A 7,617-nucleotide genomic window follows, 5' to 3' on the forward strand; every position below is an offset into this window, starting at 1 on the left:
ACTGAGATGCCAGGATGTGTCCACATCTTTCTCTTCCTTTGGACTAGGCTCCTCAGGATCAAGACAGCCCTTCCCCAAAGCCTGGATGCTTCTCCTGCCTCTTGTGCAGGTCTGGACCCACATCAACCTTTCAGGGAGGGTATTTTCACAGGGTGAGGTGCCTCGTTGATCCCATGCAAGATCATTTTTTCTCTCCTGTAACATATATCATTTAGATTCACAGTGCCACAGAATATATCAGAGAAAGTATTTGTGGTAATTCCTCACTAGGCATTTTCAGAAGAAACCAGGCTCATCTCTTCCAACACAGCAACAGCAGGAGAGAAATGTGCCAGGTATGGGAGCTGTTGTCCTCTTCACACTCAGGTCCTTCCTGCCTCCCTTCTCTGGCCTTTTGGAAGGCTGCTCTCTCTTCCATCTGTCTCTTTGTGTTACCCTTTGCTTTCCCCTCCCTCCATCTCCTTTGCTTAGCTAGACTCCCCACTGATGATATTGTTACCCCAATCTTAAGCATGCCACACTGAACTATGAGTCTGTTTGCAAGCTGAGACACCTTAGGCCTGCCTGGGATTAGGCCAGAAAAAACTATTGTTGGAATTGGCACCAGCCACTTGGGAGCCAGCAGTGGAAGGCTCTGACCGGATGCCCAGTCTGGATGGTGGGTAGCCCGGAGCTGCGTTCAGGCAGGATGCTACCCTGATACCTTGACAACGACGTGTCCAATTAAGCCCTGTGGTATTTTTGTCAAAGCAGAGCTGTGAATTGCAGCTTCCCAGCTAAATTGCACTTGAGTAATGCTCTCATGACTTGACTATCTCTGCAACATTTTAATTAGTCATTTCTGTCTTCCCTACTATGACATGGTATTAATACAAAATTATTGTTATTAGTACAAAATGGCTGCCGTGACACCCACTGCCACACAGCTCTTTTCAAGATGGGGCTGTGTTTCAGCAGCAGTGGGTGTTTTTGGAGCCATGGGGGGAAAGAAGCATCAGTGTAACGGATTCAGACCCAAGAACAGACTTTTCCACTCCTTTTCTTTGCAGCCCACTGAGGGCCTGACACCCAAGGGCCGTAATGCTCCCACAGAAGTCAGCTCTGCTACTGAGTGCAGCAGAAGTGGAAACAGGCCCCAGGGAAGGACGGCAAGGACAGGAGCTTGGGATGGAAAAGATTCAGAGGATCCGTGTAGCCTGACTCCTCAAGCATAGGCAAGCAGAGCTGGATCTATACTCTGGCTTTATGCAGAGCCCCAAAAGGAACAGTTTGTACTTGCAGGGTAACACAACATGGTGATCATAAAAACCTGCCTCCCTTTTGGCTCGAGCAATTAGCCCATACTCAATGTTTCCATTAGTAAGAGAACTGAATGATGGCATTAGGTAGTTTGACATAATCCTGTTTGCCTACAAAGAAGGTATAAACTCCTGCTTCTGTAAGCACAGCAGGAGTCAAACTGCATCAACAGCTTCTTTGGTCATAGCTCTAAGCCTCTTTTTAACCAGTTCTTCAACCTGCTTGAAGAACCTGGAGAAAGCTTCCCAAGCTCTTGCTGCGTGTCAAGTTGCACATACTTCACTGCACTGCCTGTACACTTCTAGACAGTTTCCACCACCACTCTTCAGCCTCTCCTCTCCTCTCCTCTCCTCTCCTCTCCTCTCCTCTCCTCTCCTCTCCTCTCCTCTCCTCTCCTCTCCTCTCCTCTCCTCTCCTCTCCTCTCCTCTCCTCTCCTCTCCTCTCCTCTCCTCTCCTCTCCTCTCCTCTCCTCTCCTCTCCTCTCCTCTCCTCTCCTCTCCTCTCCTCTCCTCTCCTCTCCTCTCCTCTCCTCTCCTCTCCTCTCCTCTCCTCTCCTCTCCTCTCCTCTCCTCTCCTCTCCTCTCTTCCCAAGTGCCTCAGGCCATTTGTGGTAGACACACAGTGAAGGAATTTGGTAAGACCAAGCTTCTTTCATCAGACAATGCCATTTATTCCCCTCTATCATCATGTTGCATCAACATGAGTGACATGTAAATGCCCTGTTGCCACTTTGCTTCTGATGAAACACCTTTGGGGTTTAATGAGTTTTCCTCCTGCTGTAAACCAGTGGTCACAGCTATGGTCACTGCTGTAATCCCAAAATAATTTTGGACATCCTGGGAGGGGTGGCAGAGCCAAATACAGCTGCAGTATCCTTCAGAGGTTGAAGGTTGTTTTGGAGACTTCTGTAAAGCAAGAACACACCTTGCAAAACCCATCATCCCAGCTGGTCAGCAAAGACTGGTCTCAACAACAAGCTGCTCCAAATGTGCTCCCCTCATCTCCAGCCACACTTCTGCAATCCTCACATCTGCCACCTGCTCCATCATTAGCTCTTGGGCCACAGCCAAAGACTGTGGTGACACCTGAGCTACTAATTGGGCTATTGCAGCAGTGGTAGCAGAACAGGGACATCGCTGCCAGCCAAGCCAACTGCTCCAGCCAGCGCTCCCACTGTGCACCGCAGCCGCCGGCTCCCGCAGCTACCTGCTGAGGCCCATGCTTTTTGAAATGCTGTTTCGCTGCATGGAGTGCAGCTGTTGCCAGACAGGCAAGGCATACGTGGGAAATGAAGACCAGGAAGAACTGTAGAGGGGTGAAAAAAGGGAATCAGCTGCTTGCAGGTGAATGGCACAAGGGGGATAGGTACAGCAGGAGGCAAAGGGAGAGATAGGGTTGCTCACTGATGGCAGGACTGTCTCTTACACCCTACTGCTGGCTGCTGTTTGCTCCAAGGATCAGGCCACAGCATTTAGGGAAAATAATCCCTTGGAGCAAGGAAGATAGAGAGGTGAGGGAGACAAGAAGACTAGGGCTTTGGAGAAGGATGCTTCCCAAGTTTCCCAGGTGGATGAGCTCCTACCTGGGGAATGTAGCATCCATAGTGGCATTATCTGGTAATATCCAGAGGGCTGGGAAGCCTTTCCATACCCTTGGGGTCTTCCTATATTTTGGCAGCATGTGCATGTAACAGAAAACATTACAGTGGTGCAGTTGCATCTATTCACCTTCCTTTCTACTCTGCCCGCTGAACAGATCCACAAAGCAGAGCAGACACACTCATCTGTGGACCAGTTTGAATGTTTAACTCCTTGAGGTCAGACCTGCTTTGCTTGGCAAGGTGTGAAGAGGCCAGCATTCACTCAGCAGAGTGAACGCTTTGGCAGGGCAGGCTCCAGGCAGGAGTGAAGACAGCTGCACCCCTGGGTAAGAGGCTTTTAAATGTTTGTGAGGTGGAGAGCCACAGCCCTGCAGCCTGCTTTGCTGGTGGAAGAGCCTAGAAAGCTAGCCCCTGTCACCACCAAGATGAGTAAGATCCTGCCAAGTGCCAATTACCTCTAGAAGGAACAATTACCACTTCCCCCACCAGTATTTGCAGGTGAAGAGAGTGGCCTCACCAGGCATGGGAGCAAAGGAAAAGCTCTCTGCACATTTGGCTGGCAGGGGAGCAGCACAGCCTGCAGTGGAGACCCCTTTCTGTCTGCAGACCTTGTAGGGAGAGAGGATAACATTAAAGACAGGGGGGCAGGGATGGGGATGATGATGACTCTTGCTAATTGTACCTTCCTCAACAGAGCTGTATTACAGAAAAATACTTGGGAAGGGTTTGCTTGGGGTTTTTGTGAGGTCAGAGCCAGCTCCCCGTACCCAATTCTGTCAAGGTTAACAAGAGTCACTGGATGAAATCATTAGGTTTTTGTCAACCAGGCAAACACAGTTTTGACACCCCTTCCCTTTGCCCTTTTACCTCCCGGCTATGGAAGCCAAAAGGCACATCCAGCTATTTGTCACACCACTGAGGTGACACAGGTCCTCCAGTGTAGTGCTGTGATCTGGCTTTCGTGGTTTCTTCATGGGGCCCACCTCCACCAGCTCCTGCAGCCCTATGAGGGCAGAGCAGCTCTGGAGATGATGCTTGTGCAACTTTGTAGCACATTCCAGGTATGTCAAAGGAAGATATCCAGCTCCAACTGGTTCCAGACTATGAAGCTCTACCGGCCAGGCAAGGCAAGGGTCAGCACACAGTTACTAACACGGACTTCCACTTCCTAGTTAAACTTTGAAGACTGATATTGTAGCCCCCAGATGGCCTCATTCAACCAGTACATTCCACTTTCCAGGAAAGCTCCATCACAGGTAGAGATCAATCAGGTGCTGCTGGAAAACTCACAGGTCTTAGCAGTTACTCTGTGCACTGAGGAGTCAACAGTTCAGTCTAATGCACCCCACAATATAAAACACTGGAGTCGAGTTTGGATGGTCTCGGGTCCTTTCATAGCATTTTAAGGTGCGCTCTAGGAAGCCTCGAGTTGTTTCTTCAGAAATGTAAAGTAGTAAATCTTTTCAGCTGTGAAGTTGTCTGTGTGCTCACATAAAGATGTGGTTAGTGGCTTTCTCCTGCAGTAAATACTGGCCTTGTATGAGTGATGGAGCACTTGCTGGTGACATGCTGTATTATTCTCTGCTGGTGATGGAACTCTTGTAGCCCCCACTGTAACCTCTGTAACCATTGACTTTGGTAGGGTTTTTACTTAAGTTCTGCAACTGGCCATAAAATTTCCATCACAAGTATCTCCATGAAAGAAAACGGGATTTTTCAAAGAGCACTGTGCTTTGGAGAAGACAATTAGAAAAGATTAAAAATAAAATCTTATCAAAATAAAATAATCTTTCTTAGCTGGCTTTGACTGGTTATTCTCAATGGTCAAGTCTCCCATTTGAAGAACCAAGTGATGTCCCTCTTGCATGGTTTTATGCTCTTGATCTGTGGTGTGATTTATAATCCAGACCATGAGAAATTTTCTTTGTTTATGTTTCTAAAAACCAACAATTTGTGGTGCTGATGTGTTAGCACTTAAGACTGTGGGTTCTATCATCTAGTGCCTTGTCCAACAGTGACAGCTTACACTGCTCTCCTCAGCAGTGCAAATCACCTTTGGCTCTGCCTTGGAGCATCACAGCCCACCTGTGTTCTTTCTGGTCTTGTTTTGTTAGATCCTATTTTGTCTGGGTTTGTTAAGCCTTTTCCCTTCCTCAGTGGCTGCTGGCAGTGGCATGACTGCAAAGGATAAGCTGCCCTTCCCCAGCATGTCTCTGTCCCATCCCTTTGCCTTTGCCTCCTTTCCCATTTAGAGCAGCTCCTGGTGCTGGAGGATCAGCATGAGGCAGCAGAAGAGACTGATGTTTGCTGGCCCAGTGCTCGTACTCCCTGTGAGTGCAGTGAAGACATGGCCTCTCCCCAAGCCTCGGCATCTCCACGTCTGTGCTGGAGGCACCGACAGCACTGTGACTCATGGCCCCTCTGTGAGATCTGGCCAGATCCCCACATGGGAAACACCATACCAGGACCAGCCCAGACTGAGAGCTGGAGGAAGATCATGTATGAGAGTTCGACAAGCAGGGAGCCAGGTGGGGGTGGGAAGGCTCTGCTTGGCTGTGCTCCAAAGGAAGGAGACCCACACAGCTGTTGTCCATGTTGGGTTACTGGGAACGTGCCCCTTTTCACCAGGTAGTGATGGGAAAAGGAGAGTTCCTGCCTTCCTTGCCTCCCTGTCAGCACTTGTGTGTAAACACCTTGGATGTCCCTGGGGTGCTGTTCTTCTTCCCTCTGCTCCTTAGTCCTTCCTTGATTCGTGTTTGTGGTCTTCCAGACACCACTGCTGCTCTTTTCCTCGTGTCCTCCACTGTGCTGCCAGTCTGTCCCTGCAAGGATGCCAACCCCAGTTCTCCCCTGGCAGATCAGGTCTCTGTGCTTCCCCCCAACTTTTCTGTGTGCCCCTCACTTGTCCAGCGCATTGCGCAAGTTTGGATTGTGGGGCAGGTCTGGAGCATCCCCCTGGCTGCAGCTCAGCAGCAATGCTGGGCACAGGCAGGGACAGAGGATGACCTCGGTAGATTTTGGAAAGGTGCCCGAGGCCTGCTGTGACGCCACTCATGCCTCTGAGGGAGCCCGCAGCAGCACGTGTTGACACTGAACCCAACCACAGGAAGATCAGGAAATGCAAGAACACTTGTTGCTGAGGGAAGCTGGACTTGGCCCTTGCATGAATTCGCTGAGCTCTGCAACAGAGGCCCATGAAAGAAGCATTTCCTGCTGCAGCAACATCACCCATTGCCCTCCCTATGCATCACCTTGTGTGGGTCATTTCAGGTTCATTTTTGTCTGATGAAAGCCCCAGCTGCACCTTCTGCAAGCAGTTTCTGGCTGATTCACTTGAAGGAAAACTTTGTCCTTGGTGGAAACACCCTGCCAAATGGGAGGGACACACTCCTGAAGATCTGCTTCCTTCAGCAGTCAAACTGTGCCAGCAGCGTGAGGTCAACAAAAATAAGCACAAATGCCCCCCACCCCCCCAGGACTCTGCAGAATAACATGGGGACTACTCTCGCCTTCTCGGTATTTGGTGAAGAGGGAGAAAGTTCTCCCCTACCACTTTCGCCTGTACCATCCCCTGCCCCTCTCAAGACAAAGAGGCAAAATTTAATCCTAACCCTCTTTTCCTACCTCATTCCTGTGCCTTCTAAGGGCCTCTTACGAAAGAAAAAACACATTCCTTCCTGACATATACATGTACCATGCTGGAGTCAGTTTTGCCACTGGCAATGGCCACACACAAAATGTACCCTTCACCAGCCACTACAAGTCAAAAGCACCATGTGTGCCAGACAGGGCTTATCCTTCACTGGAGTGTCTTACAGATGGAGGGTGAAAGGCTCATTCTTCATCAGCTTTATAAAAATATCAGGTTTCTGGAAGTGACAACACAGGCAGCAGTGGGGGGCACACTGGAAGAACAGCTGTGCAAGGCTGGGGATGAACATGCTCCCGGCTGCGTTTGAATTGGAGCCCCGCCACAAAAACCAAAGGAAAAAGTGCAAGGTTTTGGAGGTAGCTAACCTTGGTCACAGCCTGCAGCTGGGCTGATGCCTGTGCTCCAGTGGAGGACACGTGGGGTGCAAAGACCTGTCTGGCCCTTTGCAACCGTGGCGTCAGCCTTGCCCCTCACACCTGCTGGGGCCATGGGCAGTGCTGCGGCTGCAGCCATGTGAGTGTGGAGCAGGTGGCATTGGCAGGAAAACTCCTCAGGGATGCCAAGGACTCAGCAGGTCCTGGCCCCCCCAACTAGTGGTGTTTTTCCACCTCTCGGTCGGTCGTGGCATGTCGGTAAGTGCTGGGACACGGGGAGGCACCCGCTGTTGGCAGCGCCCAGGCCATGTGTTATTCAATCCCATTTATCACAGGTCTCCAGGAGACTCTGGGGTAGGGGGAGATCCTCTCCTGTTGAACTAAACTCAGGCTATTTTGCTGGACCTGTATTTTAAACACAGTCCAGAGAATGACTTTTCATGTTTGCATAAGGCTTTCCTCCGGGCACCAGCCCCTTTGTACTCCCTGAACAGCCCAACTTGATTCAGACACTGCTGCTGCTGCTGTCACAGACTGAAAAGCCCAAGGCTGAAGTGTGGCATTTTCTACCCGAGCTGTCTCCTCCTTTCAGGCGGGAGCCCGCCTTCTCGGTGACTCAAGTTGCAAGTTTCCTTCTTAATAACGGAGTCCCCTGTGACGAATGTCTAAACAACACCCCCACGCCCCTCGC

At 50.3% G+C, this 7,617-nt stretch overlaps 1 long non-coding RNA gene across 1 annotated transcript; it reads left to right on the forward strand.

Moving 5' to 3' along the window:
* The first annotated feature begins 215 nt into the window (after nt 1-215).
* On the forward strand, nt 216-4,696 carry LOC147653547 (uncharacterized). The gene is made up of 2 exons (XR_015285857.1): nt 216-335; nt 1,050-4,696. It is a non-coding gene; the product is annotated as an uncharacterized LOC147653547 (long non-coding RNA).
* The last annotated feature ends 2,921 nt before the right edge of the window (nt 4,697-7,617 follow it).

Source organism: Cyanistes caeruleus, chromosome 4 (genome assembly GCF_971803275.1).
Source record: "Cyanistes caeruleus chromosome 4, bCyaCae1.hap1.1, whole genome shotgun sequence".
Taxonomy (NCBI): domain Eukaryota; kingdom Metazoa; phylum Chordata; class Aves; order Passeriformes; family Paridae; genus Cyanistes; species Cyanistes caeruleus.